At 39.7% G+C, this 19,981-nt stretch overlaps 1 protein-coding gene across 6 annotated transcripts in view; it reads right to left on the reverse strand.

Annotated features, from left to right (window-relative positions):
- Positions 1 to 19,981, reverse strand: part of HECTD4 (HECT domain E3 ubiquitin protein ligase 4) — a 241,111-nt gene that overhangs the window by 199,036 nt on the left and 22,094 nt on the right. The window lies entirely within an intron of this gene.

Below are 19,981 nucleotides of genomic sequence, written 5' to 3' on the forward strand. Positions count from 1 at the left end.
TTAATGTTCAATTTGAAGATTTATTTTTAGATAAGTTTAGATAACTTTTTAGGATTATGGGTGAATTTGGAAAATGAGAGGGAAGTGACCATCCATACAACCCTATCAGGATAGGAAGCTAGAGATTTTCTAGAAAAGGTTTATGTCTATTTTACTAACATTTTGAATCCTAGGCAGATAGAAACTGACTATAATCACCCAGATATAAACACAAGTTGGGAAAGTGGCTTTAAAGTCATTAAAACATTAACATCATAAAGTGTTCCAAGTGGCTATTAAAAACATTTCTAAGGGATAGAAAAAGAAGGTAGGGACGGAGGGGGACAACAAGCTGGGGGCAAAACAACTCACTGTAGAGCTGAACTGTGTTCAGATCATCTGGACTAAAATACACAAAGCCCCACAGGGATTTGGTCATAAAGTAACACTTGAGCCACATACCACTGCTCTCTTTAGCCATTTGAAAATATAGGGAGGGAAGCGGACCTGGCCCAGTGGTTAGGGCATCCGTCTACCACATGGGAGGTCCGCGGTTCAAACCCTGGGCCTCCTTGACCCGTGTGGAGCTGGCCCATGTGCAGTGCTGATTCGTGCAAGGAGTGCCGTGCCATGCAGGGGTGTCCCCCACGTAGGTGAGCCCCACGTGCAAGGAGTGTGCCCCATAAGGAGAGCCACCCAGTGCGAAAGAAGGTGCAGCCTACCCAGAAATGGTGCCGCCCACACGGAGAGCTGACACAACAAGATGATGCGACAAAAAGAAACAGATTCCGGAGCTGCTTATAAGGATAGAAGCGGTCACAGAAGAACACACAGCGAATGGACACAGAGAACAGACAAATGGGGGGGGGGAGGGAAATAATTAAAAAATAAATCCTTAAAAAAAAAAAGAAAATATAGGGAGCAAAAGAGAACTTTTTAAAAACTATTAATTTGTTTGAGAATAACTCAAATTCATTCTCAAAAACTCAAGAGCAGGGAAATGGATGTGGTTCAAGTGATTAGGCTCCCATCTACCTTGCATGGTAAAGGCAAACTGGCCTGCGCTGTGGAGAGCTGATGGCCCATCCTGCAGAGAGCTAAGCTGGCGCAGCAAGATAACACAACAAAAGGAGATGGAGGGAGGTCCGGCTCCCGCTTGCCATGTGGGAGGCCCTGGGTTCGCATCCCAGGGCCTCCTTGTAAAGGAGGGCTGGCCTGCAACCGCGGAGAGCTAATGGCCCATGCCCACGGACTGCTGACGGCCCATGTGTGCACCTCCAGGGACTGATGCAGTGGGATGGCGCAACAGAAGGAGATAGGCAGATGCAGAGGAGCGCGCAGCAGGTGGACACAGAGAGCAGACAACAAGTGCAGGTGGCAAGGCAGAGGAGGGAATAAATAAAAATAAACTAAATCTTAAAAAAAAAAAAACCTTCAAGAGCAGAAATTTGTTCCATAGATTTTGATGAGACCTTGTCTCCAAAGAAAACTTCAGAATTCCTACAAGACAGTCAGTGGCCCAAAATTTTCAGGTTAGCAAACATCCATAATTGAGACTAAGACCTTCCCTTAGTCCAGCTCCAAAGAGAACAGGTAAAGACCTGGCTTCACTTCTTCCTAGAGGACAACTGAGAACCTGACTGGAAAGCATATTACAGCTACTGTTACCAGGTTAAAACTATGCCTGACCTAACAATGTTTTCTTGACAGTGCTGCAGTTCCAAGGACAAGTGCATGGCTTAAAGAACAGGTGAGAGATTCTGTCTAGGTATCTTTCTAGGGTAATAGCTACTTCAGCAAACCTTTACTATTACCCTAAATTCTAAACATGCTACATGAGAAAGGACTCTAAAATTATTAACCCACCTACAAACTACTTGTTTTTTTTATCAGCTCTCTCATAGAAGAATGTATTATACTACTGAAAGAATGCAAGAATTTTGTCTTTAATATTCTGCAAAATGTGATACTACTTTGGGTTTCAACAATGACTGCTGAACAGAGATAAACTGAAGTATTTAAGAAACTACAACCAGATCCTTTCATGCATCAAAGCAAAAGCCCAAAGTAAATTAACTTTAATTTTAAAAGGTTAGGCTAAAAAGAGTCTTCATTTCCTGTCCCCTTATGATCCACCTGCTTGCTAATGCTAATATAACTTAAAATGTGAAGGGTAATTTTAATTTCATCAGTCAGCATTTTCCAAAACGGGATATGCATTTGACAGGAGTAACAACAGAGGTTCTTTATTTGCACATTGGTCTTAAATTGTTTGGCCTAGCTCCCAAAAAAGATAGATAGAGGAGAAAAGCTGGATGTGTTATTCAGAATGCTTCTATCAAAACCAGGGATTATGGGAAGATGGTGACAGACTAACAAGGAGAGCTGAATGCTCTCACACAAACAACAGGAAAACAATAACAAAACAGCCAAAAGCCATCAGAAGAACCTACTTTGGGGGTCAGCAGACCAGGAGAGGGCTACGCAACTCCCAGGAGGATGAGGGACGGAGAGATGAAGAAGCTGAAAGGACAAATGTGAGTTACCAAGGCCCTGTGGCAGCAGAGAAGGGCTCCCCTCCCCCACCCCCAAGATATTAAGCTGGGGTAAAACACCTGGCTCAAGCAGCCGAGAGGGGAGCAGATAACTTCCTCCCTGTCAGCTGTTTCAAGGAAAAATGGAGGGGAGGTTGGGTCCTTTTCTTCAGTGAATTCAGCCAGCAGAGTCAGCTTTGACCCTCCAATCTGGAGATTCAACACAAGAACATAGGAAAGCCAAAACTGAAAGGTTGAAAGGTTCATTGACTGGCACCATCTGCTGACGGATCTGGAAATTGCATGGACAAAACCTGTTCACTTTCTGTATCCAACCCCTAGAAGAAAATCTAGTGAATCCCTGGCCTGATTTTGAAAACTTAAGCTGGGCAATTTTAAAGACTGAGAATAAGTTGAACCAAATATCAAAGAAGAGCTGTGAAAAAAAAAACAGGCAAGAGAGAGAAATTAGCCATCAGCGTAAGTCACCAACATATGGAGAAGCCTAGACATCAGTAAAAAATTACAAACCATATTAGGAACCAGGAAGTGATGGCCCAGCCAAAAGAACAAACCAAACATCCTGAAGAGATACAGAATTTAAGACAATTAATCAATGATAATCACAACTCTCCTAAATCACTTCGAAGAATTTAAAGAAAACATGACAAAAGAAATAAAGGATATTAAGAAGACACTGGGAGAGCATAAAGAACAATTTGAAAACCTACAAAGAAAAGTAAGAGACCTTATGGGAATGAAAGACATGATGATTGAGATTAAAATACATTAGAGGCACATAAGAACAGATGCAAATTGCTTGAAGACAGAATTAGTGATTTCAAAGACTGTACATCTAAACTGGAAAAGAGGAGAACAGAAAGAGAAGAGAAAGGAAAAAATGGAAGAGTCTTAGGGAAATGAATGACAATGCAAAATGCACAAACATTTGCATGACTGGTGTCCCAGAAGGAGAAGAGAATGGAAGAGGGGCAGAAGGAATATTTAAGGAAATAATGACTAAAAACTTCCCAACCCTTAGGAAGGACATAAATATCAATATCCAAAAAGGACAATGCACCCCAAACAGAATAAACCCAATTAGACCTAGCCTGAGACACTTACTATTCAAAATGATAAATATCAGAGATAAAGAAAGGATTCTGAAAGCAGCAAGAGAAAAGCAAAGCATTGCATACAAGGGAAACTTGGTAAGATTAAGCATAGACCTCTCATTAGAGGAGAGAAGAAAAGTGGTATGATGTATTTAAGGTACTGAAAGAGAAAAACTGCCAGCCGAGAATTCTTTATCTGACGAAGCTGTCCTTCACAAATGAGAGTAAGTTCAAAGTCTTCACAGACAAACAAAAACTAATAGAATATGTTATCAAAAGACCAGATTTGCAAGAGATACTAAAGGGGGTGCTGCAGTCTGAAAGGAAAAAACAAGGGTGAGAGATTTGGAGAAGAGTTTAGAAATGAAGAATATTAGAAAGAGTAAAGTAAAGAATAAGAACATAGACTATAGTATGATATGACAACAGAAAGCCAAAGGTCAAAATGGATGAAGTAAATGAAGTAAGTAATGCCTTTACAGTTGTAACACTGAATATTAATGGCTTGTACTCCCCAATCAAAAGACAGAGACTGATAGAATGGATTAAAAAAATATGAGACATCTATATGTTGTCTACAAGAGACCCACCTCAGACGTAAGGACACAACCAGGTTAAAAGTGAAAGGTTGGAAAAAGGTATTTCATGCAAATAATAACCCAAAAAGGAGCTGGAGTAGACCAGACAAATGTTAAATAACAACATTATAGTATATGAACAATAATTACTCAGTGCAACTGGAAAATTGTTCCTGTGATCAGTATTCTGTAATTTTTTTCATACAAAATAAACACTTGCTTTTAATTGAGAAGGGTTGGAGAAAGAGGTAATTTTGGATACTTCAGTTTTAACTCTTTCTTATTCATACTCTTTAATTAAAATAATTTATCTGGATCAATAATGATTTAGCATCACTACTGTTGAACAAGATTCTGAGATTTTCTGCCTCATAAAATTATGAGTTGACAAATTGATATCTGCTGTAATTCATTCCAAGAAGAAGCGAAGAATTCCCAAATAGGAAGTTGATTATCTAGAAAGAAATATGGCCTAAATGGAAATTAAACAACTAAACCAATTATTTATTTCATTCTCAGAGATTATGTTCAACAGTTAGAGAGCTGTAATTTAAAAATTAGAACTTTTAGAATTTCTATTATATTTGAATTATGATTTACACTTATAAATGGTTGCTGCTATGCTATTTTTTATATTTGATTATAATAACTCTAACCTAGGCAATGTTTCAAAATTTGTACATCAATTGTAACAAATGTACCATTCACATATAAAATGTTATTAATAGGGGAAAGTGGGAAAGGGGGAGGATGTTGGGTATATGAAGAAACTGGGGGAATAAACTGAAGAAAATGTCACTGCGCATACAAGACAACAAGTCTTACAGTGATGAAAGACCTGCCAAAATTTTTTAAAAATATTTTTCTCATTATTTTTTGTTATTCCAAATTTTAAAAAATTTTTTAGATTTTATTTCTTACTTTTAAAACTATTATTATTTCATTTTCTTATTAATAATATTTGGTTATTTTATTTGCTTCATTTTTGAAGAAATTTTGGGTCACAGAAGGGTTACAACTGTGAGAGGAGAAGATCACTGGTGTGGGGTGTCAGTGATGGGGGATGCATGGGAAGAGGGTCACCTGGGGCATACCTATAAGGCCTATAAATATGTTCAAGTGTTCATGGGGCCTTGCCATAGTGGGTGGAGATTCACAAAATAACTGAAAGAATATCAAATTCCCATCCTGGGGAGCTCTGCCACATTCCCTAACGGAACAGCAAGAATGCCCCAAATACAGGGACAGTGATTAGTGAAGGAGGATGGTCCATTGATGGGCCCTTGATACTGATGACTGTACTTATGAACTTTTATTTTTGAAATTGAAACTTAGTCTAGTATGACATGGTGCCCAAGTGTTACCTCCTGAGAACCTCCTTGTTGCTCAAAAGTGGCCTCTAAGCCAAACTCAGCATATAAATGCATTACCTTCCCATCAGCATAGGACACAACTCCTGGGGATGAACCTCCCTGGCACCAAGGGATTTCTACCAAGCACCAACTAGCAGTGCAACTGGAAAAAGACCTTGATCAAAAGGGGGAAAAAGTAAAGACAAATAAGTTTATATGGCTAAGAGACTTCAAAGTGAGCCAGGAGGTCATTCTAGAGGTTACACTTATGCATGTCTCAGCAGGATCTCATTGATTGCCAAAATAAATATTGCCTCAAATAGCAGAGCTCCTGAGGGCTCTAAAGACATCTAAACACCATAGGCAGGGCAGATAGCTCAGGAGTTTGGTGCCCTGCCAGTGGGTCCTACTTTGGAATTTATGCTCCCCAGTGTGACAGAGTTACACTCAGTTACAGTTTCCCTACACATGGCTCTTCTGCCCCTTCTATTTGAACCTATGGTTAGTATTAGAGTTGATAGGTGAACATCCAAGAGACTTCAATCTTTGGGCTGTCCATGTGCCCCCTGGGCCCTCAATCTCAACAACAGTGCTGCAACATCTCTCCAGTTCACTGGACTCACCCAGGACATCTAACAAGGAGATCATGATTGACAATGACCATCCTAAGGAACAGAGAGTGTCCCATCCATCTGCCCCATGGAATCTCTAAGCTCCCTCTCAATTAGAAGTGGAATGGACATCACCATCCCAGAATCCTCAGGATTGGGGAATGAACAAAAGACTAGAGTAGCTTACTGATATTTTATTATAGACTTATTTTGATTCTAGCAATGGAAGAAATTATATCATTGATGTGGAGGCAGTGGCCACTGGAGATTCTGAGGGGAGGGAGAGGGAAAAACAGGTATAACATGGGGCTTTTGGGGGGTTTGGGAATTGTCCTAAATGACACTGCAATGACAGATACAGGCCATCATATATCTTGCCATAACTTACAAAATTGTGTGGGAGAGAGTGTAAACCTACATTGTAAACTATAATCCACGCTCAGTGGCAATACTCCAAAATGTGCTCATCAATTTTAACAAACACTAACAAAGGATGTTGTCAATGTGGGGAAACGTAGGAGGGGTAGGTTGTGGGGCATATAGGAATCCCCTATATTTTTTATGTAACATTTATGTAATCTAAGTAACTTTTTTAGAAAATTAAAAAGTATATTTTTTAAAAGTACCTCAAAGCAGCAAAAATAAAAAACTAACCTGGCCTTGTACTCTGATTTAAAATTTTTGTAATTTCTTTCAATCTATTCTTCTATTTATTTTACAATTTTACAATAAAACTTTTTAAAAGCTAAAAAATAGCCATTGATTATGCACTTTGGATAGATCATATGGTATGTGAAAATATCTCAATAAAACTGCTTAATAAACAAATAAATAATTGTGCAAGAATAGCCAGAAATAGCAGTTATGTACAGCAGGGGAAACAGAGAGATTGAGAGGTGAGGAATTTTCTTGTTTGTCTGTCTGGTTTTTGTTTATTATTATTATTGAAATAATGGAAATGTTTTAATAATGATTGATGTGATGAACGCACAACTATGTGATTGTACCAAATATCATTGATTGAACACTTTGGATAAATTACATGCTTTATTGATATGTATCAATAAAATTGATTTCTATAATAGAATACCAGTAATTTCACTCTACTCCATATTTTATTCCTCCATCCTGAGGACCCTGGGATGGCGATGTCCAATCCAACTCTAAATTGAGAGGGGATTTAGATCCTACATGGCTGATGGATAGGATTCTCCTGTTTGCAGCTGTAGACTCTCTCAGTTCTCTGGTGTGGTGGTTGACCATCCTCACTTCCCTGTTAGCTGATGTGGGTAAGTCCAACAAACCAGAGAGTAGGTGTTTCAACTGTACTCAGGCTCAGAGCCCAGGTGGCACATGGACAATCCAGAGATTCAAGTCTCCTGAGCATATACCAACCCCAGCGCCAATCACAGGTTCAGTAACAGTGACATGTGTAGAGAGGTCACATCTTAGACCAACTCCATCACATTCAGGAGCACAAATTCCAAATGAACTCTAGCAATGGAAGAAAATGTCACTGATGTGGAGACAGTGGCCACGGGAGTTACTGAGGGCAGGGAGAGGGAAGAAGAGGTGTGATATATGGGGGCATTTCCTGAATGACAATGCAGGCACAGATGCAGGACATTATATATCCTGCCATAACCCAATGAATAGACTGGGGGAGAGTGTAAACTACAATGTAAACTATAATCCATGCAATGTAGCAGTGCTCCAAAATGTACTCATCAAATGCAATGAATGTGCCACACTTATGAAAGAGGCTGATAATGTGGGAGGAGTGGGAGGGAGTGGGGGTATAGGGGAAACTCATATTTTTTAATGTAACATTTTGTGTGATCTATGTATGTTTACAAAAAAAAGAAAATAATTTTTAAAAAGTTGATTTGTTTGCAGAAAAACAAAAAACCATGGTGCAACACCAAGAATCTCAAATTATTTTGGGTCATCACTGCAGAACTATACTCTTAATCATGTTTTATGTGGTTATTTCAAATCCTAATTAAATTTCAGACATTATAAATATTAAGAGTTTGAGCCTTTTATAATAAAAACCAGGCTCAAGACAAAGAGGTCTTTGCTGTCTTAGAGGTCAAATATTTATTCTATATTTAAATAAGCATATGGCTAAAGGTTTTTATTTTTTATTTTTTTATTTTTTAAGATTTATTATTTATTTAATTCCCCTCCCCTCCCCCGGTTGTCAGTTTTCTGTGTCTTTTTGCTGCGTCTTGTTTCTTTGTCCGCTTCTGCTGTCGTCAGCGGCACGGGAAGTGTGAGTGGCGCCATTCCTCGGCAGGCTGCTCCCTCCTTCGCGCTGGGCGGCTCTCCTTATGGGTGCACTCCTTGCGCGTGGGGCTCCCCTACGCGGGGGACACCCCTGTGTAGCACGGCACTCCTTGCGCGCATCAGCACTGCGCTTGGGCCAGCGCCACACGGGTCAAGGAGGCCCGGGGCTTGAACCGCGGACCTCCCATGTGGTAGACGGACACCCTAACCACTGGGCCAAAGTCCGTTTCCCAGCTAAAGGTTTTTAAAGCATAAAATATTCACTTTCATTATATAAAGATTTATCCAATTATATTATGTGGATGGTATCACATAGAGATGGATAGTATCACTGAGGGAAAAATGTTTTTAAAGTGCCAAAATGAAATCTAGTAAGTCAAAGTAATCTCATTTCTAAGAATTCTTGGATTATAAATAGAATTTTTAAAGGGTTAACATTTGAGGAGAATCACTCTGCTCCATTACCTTTCTTTGTCTTTAACTATGGAGTTGCAATTTCATGACCCTGTGTAATATGAAAAATATGTTCCTCAAATCTGTAAATACCAAGGTAAACTAACAGCCTGTGATAATCTGTATTTATTGTGTCATACATAAGCTTAATTACAATTTGATTCAAATGAAAAATCAGGACAAGGCTACTCTGATTCCAAAGACTACCAAAGGACTACTAAATATAAAAGGGGTCTGACTGCAAATGGCACTAAACTGCAACAGAAAAGATATGCCAAAAAAAAAAAAGAAAGAAAAATCATATCTAGTTTAACTTACAAGGTTATTGTGAGGAAAAACAAAACAAAAACAAACAAAAAACCCACAATATTACAAGTAGATACTTACCAAAAAATGAATGGCATGAGAAAACTGACAAAAGCCCCAGTATTTCTCACCAGATCCTTTCCTTCTATTAAGGAGGATAACATACAAATACCACCACAATATACTCAAAAAGTTATAGATATGGCTATTGAAAAGTTTAAAGTTGGGAAACAAATGTGGCTCAAGTAATTGAGCTCCTCCCTACCACACAGGAGGCCCCAGGTTTGGTACCTGGTGCCTCCTGGAGAAGACGATCAATACAGCATGATGGGCAGGCATGGTGAGCTGCTGCAACAGTATAACGCAACAAGAAGACCCAAATCAGAAACACAATGAGAGACAGAACTAAGCAGAGAGCTGAGGTGGCTCAAGTGATTGAGCACCTCTCTCCCACATAGGAGATCCCAGGTTCAGTTCCCAGTGCCTCCTAAAGAGAAGATCAGCAGACACAGAGAGCACACAGCAAGCACAAAATAACAAGGGGGGAAAATAATAAAAATAAATCTTAAAAAAAAAAAGTTTGTCCTTCAAATTTGCTCAGTTGGGAGAAAGTAACACATTAAATATTATGATACATCTCCAAGAATCAGTACTAATATGTATTGCATTTCTACTCTCTCTCTTCAAAGCACAGGCCAAGTTTAAAAAGGAAAAAATGGGAACTGGATGTGGCTCAAGCAGTTGAGCACCCAGCTCCCATATGGGAGGTCCTGGGTTTGTTTCCTGGTGCCTCCTAAAGAGAAACAAACAAAAACAAAACAAACAAACAGACCAAAAAAACAACAAGGAAAACAATGTGGCTCAATGGTACAGCGCTGGCCTCCCACATACAAGGTCCTGGGTTCAATCTCCAGTCCCAGTACCTCCAAAAATAAGTAAGTAAGTAAATAAATAAATAAAAGAAAAAAGAAAAAATGGAGCTATTTGGATTTGAAAACCAAAAGTGCCAATTTTAATCTCTTGTATCTATAGTGCTCAATTTAACTGCTACTTGTATATCTGGCATCCTTACCCAAAAGAAATGCAAATTTTAAAGACACAAGGAAACTATCCATTTTTGAGGGTCTACTCAGCACCAAACACCGTTTTGGCATTCTGTCTCAGTGCTTCTCAAACTACCTGTAAGGAAGGACTAGTTGTTTGTGTGTTTGTTTTCCCCAATCTATTGTAGAACAATACTTTTGTAAAACACATAAAAACCAATTATGGGATGCAGACGTGGCTCAACTGATAGAGCATCCATCTACCATATGAAAGGTCCAGGGTTCGATCCCCAGGGCCTCCTGACCCGTGTGGTAAGCTGGCCCATGTGCAGTGCTGATGCACGCAAGGAATGCCATGCCACACAGGGGCGCCCCCATGTAGGGGTGCCCCATGTGCAAGAAGTATGCCCCTTAAGTAGAGCTACCCCACGTGTAAAAAGCTCAGCCCACCCAGAAGTGGCACTGCACACATGGAGAGCTGACGCAGCAAGATGACTCAACAAAAAAGAGACACAGTTTCCCAGTGCCGCTGGATAATGCAAGCAAATGCAGAAGAACACACAGCGAATGAACACAAAGAACAGACAATGGGGGAAGGGGAGAGAAATAAATAAATCTTAAAAAACAAAAACAAGTACTACTCCAAAGTAGATAAAATAAAATCAATTGTTACAAAAATAAAGAAAACAATAAAATACAAGCCCCAAGTTTTATTATTAGATTCAACAGACATACAATAATTCTAGCAAACTGTTATAAAATTTCTGAATGTTTACCCTCAGTCTCTGTACTTATCTTGTCATTGACAGGTAACAGTTCATTGTATGTGGACTAAACTTTTGAATATCTCTATATACTTTACTATCTATATGATATTTATTTTCCAAAGCATGTTTTAAGTCCTTTTAAGTGCTTAGTAATGTCTGCAATAGGCCAAAGGAATTCAGTGTCTCCTGAGAAAGAAGAGTTTGGATTAAAATTTAAGAACCCCTGGATTAAATGACCTCAAGATCCTTTTCAGTCCCACAATTTCTATGACCCTAAAAGCTAAAAATATGGTGTGATTGGCAATTAAAATCCTCATTGCCTACTGACAGCCATTTTTGTCACATACATGGAGAAGCGGGGAAGCGGACTTGGTCCAATGGATAGGGCATCTGCCTACCACATGCGAGGTCCACGGTTCAAAGCCCAGGCCTCCTTGACCTGTGTGGAGATGGCCCATGTGCAGTTCTGATGTGCACAAGGAGTGCTGTGCCACACAGGGGTGTCCCCCACATAGGGGAGCCACATGAGCAAGGAGTGCGTCCCGTAGGGAGAGCTGCCCAGCGTGAAAGAAGGTGCAGCCTGCCCAAGAATAGTGCTGCACACACGGAGAGCTGACACAACAAGATGATGCAACAAAAAGAAACACAGATTCCCGGTGCCACTGATAAGGATAGAAGCAGTCACAGAAAAACACACAACAAATGGACAGAGAGAGCAGACAACTTGGGGGGAGGGAGAAGGAGAGAGAAATAAATAAATAATCTTTAACAACAACAACAAAAAAAGACGTGGGGGGGGGGAGCGGATGTGGCTCAAAGGATAGGGCTTCCACCTACCATATGGTAGGGTTCGATCCCTGGGGCCTCCCAGTGATAAAGAAGAAAAAGCATGCCTGCACCGTGAGTCACTGTCCATGTGGCAAGCCAGTGCCCGCATGGCGAACCGAGCATCCATGTGGTGAGAGTAACCACATGTTGAGCCAGTGCCCGTGCAAGTGAGTCACACAGCAAGATGCCAACACAACAAAAGAGAGCTGAAGGTCAAGATGAAGGTCCTGATGAAGCGCAGCAGAAACCAGGAACCAAGGTGGCATGGCTAACAGGGAACCTCTCTCCACCAGGATCTAATCCCAGTGAATCCTAGAGGAGAAAAAATGAGAAGACCAAAAAGAGAAATAGATACAGAAGATCACACAGCAAATGGATACAGACAGCAAAAAAACAGCAAGGCGGGAGGAAGGGAAGGGAGGAATTAAATAAATAAATAGATAAATCTTTAAAAAAAAGAAAGGGTACACAGGAACTCTGTAATTTCTGCATGATTTTTCTGTAAACCGACAACATCTAATTAAAAAATAAAAGAGGAAAGGAGATAAAAAGAAGGGTAAATAAACTCAGAGATGAATTAAATTAAACTGAGAAGGAAACATTAACAGTGGGGAAATGTGGCAGAGTGTGCGATGCAACTGCAAGAACAGCATCTGATAGCATTCAGTGTGGGGGATGCAGCTCTCTCAGAAATTAGTCTTTGAAAATCTGACAGATAATCAAGTCTAAGTCACGAAAAGAAGGTTAAAATATCTTTAAGAACATGGTTTATCAAAGCAGAGAAATAGGTAATAAATAAAACACTTCTATCAAAAAGATTAAAACACTAAATAGCATTCAAAAAGACTCCTGGTTTACTATTTCAGACTCCTTACTACTTTTATGTTACTTATAAAATCCTAATGTAAGGCATGGATGCCATTAATACAATTCGAGGTTTGGAATAAGAACTCAACAAATACCTACTAAAAAATATATTATTCTTTAGCTGTGAAAGTCTTGGTTTCTCATTGGTAAAATTGAGATAATTCCTATGTTTCTATCTCACAATATTATTTTTAGAGCAATAAAATAATATAATTTATTAAATATGATGCATCCATAAAGACGTTATATACCTATTAAAAAGCAGTTTATAAATTTTTAAAAATTGACATAAAAAGATATCTTTAAAAAGAATAAGAGGGAAACGGACTTGGCCCAGTGGTTAGGGCGTCCGTCTACCACATGGGAGGTCCGCGGTTCAAACCCCGGGCCTCCTTGACCCGTGTGGCACTAGCCCACACGCAGTGCTGATGTGTGCAAGGAGTGCCATGCCACGCAGGGGTGTTCCCGAGTGGGGGAGCCCCATGCGCAAGGAGTGCACCCCATAAGGAGAGCCGCCCAGCGCGAAAGAAAGTGCAGCCTGCCCAAGAATGGTGCCGCACACACAGAGAGCTGACACAGTTAAGATGTCGCAACAAAAAGAAACACAGATTCCCATGCCGCTGACAACAACAGAAGCAGACAAAGAAGAACACACAGCAAATAGACACAGAGAACAGAAAAACAGGGCGGGGGGGGGGGGCGGGGGGGGTGAGGGGAGAGAAATAAATAAATAAATAAATAAATAAATAAATAAATAAATAAATAAATAAAAATATTTTTAAAAATAAGGAAAAAAATAAAGAAAAGATATCTTTACATGATATGTTTAGTATAAGGTACACATAATAGCCTGTACCTATGACAGAATATTATTGTGGGGTGGTAATACATGTGCATGTTTGTCTCTAACTAAAGAAAACATGTCTAAAGGATGCTCACCAAAATGTTGGAAGTGGGCATTTTCTCTGGGTCATGAGATTCCTGGAGGTTTTAATTTTATTAGTAATAATAGCAGCTGGCACTATTTTATACTATATAAAATGTATTATCTCTTTAATCCTCAGAACAATCTTCTATAGTAGATATTGTTATTATCACCATTTTACAGGGTGGAAATTAAGGCTCAGAGTTAAGACACTTGCCCTAGTTAAGAAACTTCTACCACATAGCAAGAACATGGTAGAGCCAGGATTTTGGTTCCAAAGCCTACCGTGACAGTTTGAAATTCTTTTATGAATCCCAAAAAGAGAATGATTGTGTCTTTGAACTAATCCATTCCTGTGTTTGTGAGACCCTTTTAATTGGACTACGTCGGTAAGGCGTAACTCAGGTTGAGTCTCCACCCTCTTGCTGGTCTGATAAAAGTGGAGCCACGCAGAAAGGGAGCCTCCATATTATCGTGAGCCTGCCATATGTCAGAGAGGACTGCAGGAAAAGAGGGAGGCCCAGAGAGGCTGCAGCAGCTGAGGCCCAGGGAGAGAGACTCTACAAGCCTAATAGCTCACAGGTGAACCAGGGAGGGAAGCAGAGCAACCGAAACTGACAGAGGAGGCCCAGAAAGAGACAAGCCCTATGCCTGGCTGCCCACGGCTGAGCTCTGGGAGATGGTAGATTCTGGAGGGTAAGGCAGGGATCAGTGGCCATCTTGTTCCACTATGTGGCAGCTGACTTTGGTAAGGAAGTATCTCTGCTATTGCCTTGATTCGGATATTTTGCGGCCTCAGAACTATAAGCTTTTACCCAAATAAATTTCCCATTATAAAAGCAAACTCATTTCTAGTATAATGCATCAGTAGTCCTGTGACAAACTAAGACACCTAAGATTTTTCAATTTTTAAAGAATAAACATACCTTTAAAATGAGAGCAATTTTGAAATGAATAGAAAAGGTGAAGGCGGCAGACTTGACCCCGTGGTTAGGGCGTCCGCCTACAACATGGGAGGTCCGCGGTTCAAACCCCGGGCCTCCTTGACCCGTGTGCAGCTGGCCCATGCGCAGTGCTGATGCCTGCAAAGAGCGCCCTGCCACGCAGGGGTGTCCCCCGCATAGAGGAGCCCCATGCGCAAGGAGTGCACCCCGTAAGGAGAGCCGCCCAGTGCGAAAGAAAGTGCAGCCTGCCCAGGAATGGCGCTGCACACAAGGAGAGCTGACACAACAAGATGACGCAACCAAAGAAACACAGATTCTCGTGCCTCTGACAACAACAGAAGTGGACAAAGAAGATGCAGCAAATAGACCCAGAGAACAGACAATGGACAACGGACAACGGCGGGGGGGGGGGGGAGAGAAATAAATAAATAAATCTTAAAAAAAAAAAGAAAAGGTGAAAGAAAATCAGTGTTTGTAGCTAGCAGTGTTATTATATGGGTATGACAGTGGTCAGAAGGAAAAGTCTAAGGTCGTGTATATAACTAGAAGGCAAGCTAAAAAATATAACATAGGACTGTATAGCATAGTGAAACCTCATGTAAAATATGAATATGGGTCACATTACATATATAAGACTGTTTTCCTTTGAAACCAACCAAATGTACGTTAATGTTATAAGATGTTAATATGAGACAAAACAACACAACAAAAAAATTATGCTATATGAAAGAAACCAGAAACAAAGAACTACATATTATACGATTCCATTTATATATAATGTAAATATAAATCAATTTATAAAGATGAAATTAGATCAGTGGTTATTTAGGGTTAGGAAAGGATAGAGGGATTGAGAGGATGATGCTAAGGGCTGTGCAGTTTTACTTTTTGGAGTAATGAAATTGATGTAAAATTTTTTGTGGTGATGAATGCACAACACTGTGATTATACTGAAAGTCGCTGTTTGTACACTTTAGATGGATTGTATGGTATGTGAATATATCTCAGTAAAACTGCTTTTAAAAATGAGTGCAAATTATTTTCACATTTTAAGTAAACTATTATAAACAATTATAAACTATTATAAACTATTATAAACAAACTATTTCCACTTATCTAACAATGAAAAATGCCTCTATAGCAGGGGTTCTTAACTTTTTTGTTCCACAGACCCCTTTGTAATGTAATGAATATACATTCATTAGTGAAGGAAATGCTAGATTTCTGTTGGAGGTCAGAGAAAATAAAGATTTTAAGTTGATTTTTTTTCAGTTCAAGCTCACAGACCCCCTGAAAACTTTCCACAGGCCCCTTGGGGGTCAATGGATCCCCTGGTTAAGAACCCCTACTCCAAAGATTGTACTGATTGGTGCTGGGAAACATACAGGACCAGTGGTTCTCTAAGTGTGGTCTGAGAACCACCTGCATCAGAATGATAAGGGGTACTTACTGAACACGCAGACTGCTGGGCTCCATGCCCAGATAAACTGAATAGGAGCCTCTGTAGTCAGGCCTGGAATCAGCATCTTATGAAAACCCAGGTGATTCCTAAGCATTCTAAAATATGAGAATCACTGCTAGAGGTATATCAGTGATCTCTGATCCTGGTCTTATAACATTTAACATTTCCAGACACTTCAATTTCTTCACAAAGAAATTTGAGGGAAGGAGATGGAGCTCAGTGGTTGAGTGCCTGCTTCTCATGTATGAGGTCCTGGGTTCAATCCCTGGTACTTCCTAAAAAGAAATTTGAGATTCCTTTTTAAAATATTATGTTTTAAATATATTAGACTTTGATCTTTCCTTGAGAATTTTGAATGTCCTTCTGGGTTTTTACAGAGTCCTAGCATTAAGGAAGTCCATTATTCTCAAGGGGCTAGATTTATATCAGAGATAATTTTGTTTAATAAAATAATGAAAAATAAATCTGTTTTGACTGTATAACAAAGAACCTTTTATTTAAATACATATCATGTATATATGTGGTCTACAAATATACTACTCATCCATACAATTATAAATAGATGACACAGATATTTAAGTATAGTTATAAATATACAAGTGCTGGGTATTTGGAAAAGTTTAGGATTCACTGCTACAGATAAGACAAAAACTGAGCAATTGTATCTTTAAGGTGAGGAAACATTCACATGTTATCTACACCAAAAATGTCCCCCCCCATCCTTCCAAATGATTTCTCTAACCTCCAAACTTCCCATTGCTGTCTGTACCTTTTTTTTTTTTTTTTTTTTTTAAGATTTATTTTTTATTTATTTAATTCTCCTCTCCTCCCCCGGTTGTCTGTTTTCTGTGTCTTTTTGCTGCGTCTTGTTTCTCTGTCCGCTTCTGTTGTCGTCAGCGGCATGGGAAGTGTGGGCGGCGCCATTCCTGGGCAGGCTGCTCCCTCCTTCGCGCTGGGCGGCTCTCCTTATGGGTGCACTCCTTGCGCGTGGGGCTCCCCTACACGGGGGACACCCCTGTGTAGCACGGCACTCCTTGCGCGCATCAGCACTGCGCATGGGCCAGCTCCACACGGGTCAAGGAGGCCCCGGGCTTGAACCGCGGACCTCCCATGTGGTAGACGGACGCCCTAACCACTGGGCCAAAGTCCGTTTCCCTGTACCTTTTAATAAAGTACATTCTGGCTACCTCAAATTTTTTATAGAGTGAGAATAAATTTTATTTATTATTATAAAAATAACAATTCTGCCTCATATTAGTCTTTACCTGTGGCAGTACATCTACAAATGTATAAGCTCTTCATCTTTTGTCCCCTGAACTGTCTACTGTCTGATGGTATCTTACATAATTGTAGTACAAATGCCATGATGAGCCAAAGAAATTAGATTCAGCTCAGAACCAGAGAAAGGAGGCTCAAACTCACATTTCAAATTGATACCAAAAATATTCATTCAACAAGTTTACTCTTTCTAGGTGTAAAGAAAACATAGAGGAGGTATCAGTTTCTCCCTGATAAATAATGGCAGAAAAGCTTGAAAAAGAGACAGAGATCCAAAACTACATTTACTAAAAAGAAAAAATACCTGTCACTGTTCACAAGGTAAGAGAGAAGTTTACTCATTAAACACATGCTCCAGATTCTACAGTATAAGACCACTACTCAATGGACAGCAGCATCAGCACTACCTGAGGCCTGGTTAGAAACACTCTCAAGCCCTACCTCAGAACTGTGAGTAAGATTTTGCATTTTAACAAGATCCCTATATGACTGCACACACATTAAAATTTTGTAAGTGCTGTTATAGGGCCCAAAGAGAATAAAGAGTACACAGGTACAACAACTATTTTTTCTTGATTGATGAACAGGGATGGCTTCAGCTTTGAATGACAATCACATGGATGAGAAGTTGCAATGATTCTTTTCCTCTATATTCTGGGATGTATCTAGCACAGGTATAAACACATAAAAACAGCAAAAAACTACTTTTACTGTATTAGCCAGCCAAAAGGGGTGCTGATGCAAAGTACCAGAAATCTGTTGGCTTTTATAAATGGTATTTATTTGGGGTAGAAGCTTATAGTCACAAGGTCTAAAGAGTCCAACCCAAGGTACCATAAGAGATACTTTCTCACCCAAAATTTGTTGCCATGTGTTGATGCAAGATGGCAGGCAATTTTGGAGGGTTCAGCCTGCTTTCTTCTTCTTCTTAAGGCTCCATGGTCCCAGTGTCTTCTGATCTCGGCTGTAGGCTGGCATAAGGCTTGTCTCTCCCCAGGGCTCGTTTCTTTCTGGGCTCAGCTGCTCTGTTCGTTTCACAAGGTGAGCTGTAGAATATCAGGCTCATCTCTCTTCCTGGGGCCTTTGCTGTGTCTATGGAGCCATCTCTATTCCACTGTGTTCTTCTCTACATGAGTCTGTTTTATCAGCCCACCAAGAGGATAGGTATTCAACCCTGCATGCCCTAATGATGTGGTTAAACTAAAGCCCTAATGTTAATATAATTTAATCTAAGACATTTCAGTTGAATCTAATACACTCAAAGGGTATTACGCCCAGAGGAACAGACCAGTTTACAAACATGATCAAATACCCTTGATCTTATTTCCTCAACTAGAAAAGAAAGAGGCAGAGAGGGGGAGAAAGAGAGCAAGGAAGAAAGCAAAGAGGTTAAGCCTACAGAAATGGGAAAACATATAATTAAGTATACCCTTTCTGTAAAAAATGTGTTTAAATTAGGTCTGAGGAAATTGATTATACATGGTCACATATTTAACTAGCAAAAATAACCAACAATATTATTCCTACTGAAGATAAGATCCTGGCATGGTCCTATTATTCCACTATGAATAAAGGCAAGGGTCTTATTTTTCCAGTTACAAAAAACCTGTGGTATAATGTCTATTCATCCACAACAATACATGATTTTAGAATGCAACATGCCAACAAAAAATTGAGGGATATAATATTTGAATTTATGGGCATTGAAGTATCAAAGCTTCCCCCTCCACTCCCAAATCTTCTTATATACACCATATGCTAGTCACTATTTTGGATTCCTTACTCTATCTCATTTCATCCTTACCCTTGAAGGAAAGCACTGTCTTCATTTTATAACCAAGAAAGAGAAACTCTAAGAGGTGTCAGAACTGGGCTAAAAGCTGGCTAAATGTGTCAATGCCAAAGCCACTGCTCTTAACCACTAGGATTGCTCTCCAAGTCTACAGACATTCCCTAAAGGCCACCAGATTTCTCAAGTTCCAGGTTATGTATCTGTCACTGATGCAAAATACCTCCTTCTTTAAATCCCAGAGGACATGATAATACTGTCCCTCTGATAACATAGCCCCAAAAGTTAACAGGTATTTCAGCAACAGTCAAAGAAAGAGCAATACACACTTAAAAGCCAGCCCTAAAGAAAAAAAAAAAGCCCTGTACAAGATGCCATGTAAGTACCTGTTTAACCCCAGAAGCAGAAGGGTGACATTGTGCCATGAAACAGAACTACTTAGAGAAAGAGCAGATGAATCTACAGGATCAGAGTTGGGAAGAACTGTTCTAGTTCTAGTTAATAGTGTATGTCCCCAATTATGTAAGAATTATGATAATCAGAGAACCTTTTAACTAAAAGTTCTCTGTCTCTTTTGCCCTGGTACTTTATCTAGCTGTACTCTCTGGAACTCTGCTATATATATATATATCTGTATCTGTTTGAAAGGATACACTGTTTCCGCTGTTTCAAAGCTTTCCCACTGATCCACTAACAGCTAAAACTGCTCTTGTAATAACATTGCCTTTTTCCTTTTTGTTTATGTTAAGTCTCTAAGTATTTCATACCTTAATATTCTCAAAAATACCAACCCTATCACCTATGTGGATTTTGCCTTACAGAGCTAATTTCACCCACAGGGAAGAGCAATGGCCTCTAGGG

Source organism: Dasypus novemcinctus, chromosome 19 (genome assembly GCF_030445035.2).
Source record: "Dasypus novemcinctus isolate mDasNov1 chromosome 19, mDasNov1.1.hap2, whole genome shotgun sequence".
Lineage (NCBI taxonomy): Eukaryota > Metazoa > Chordata > Mammalia > Cingulata > Dasypodidae > Dasypus > Dasypus novemcinctus.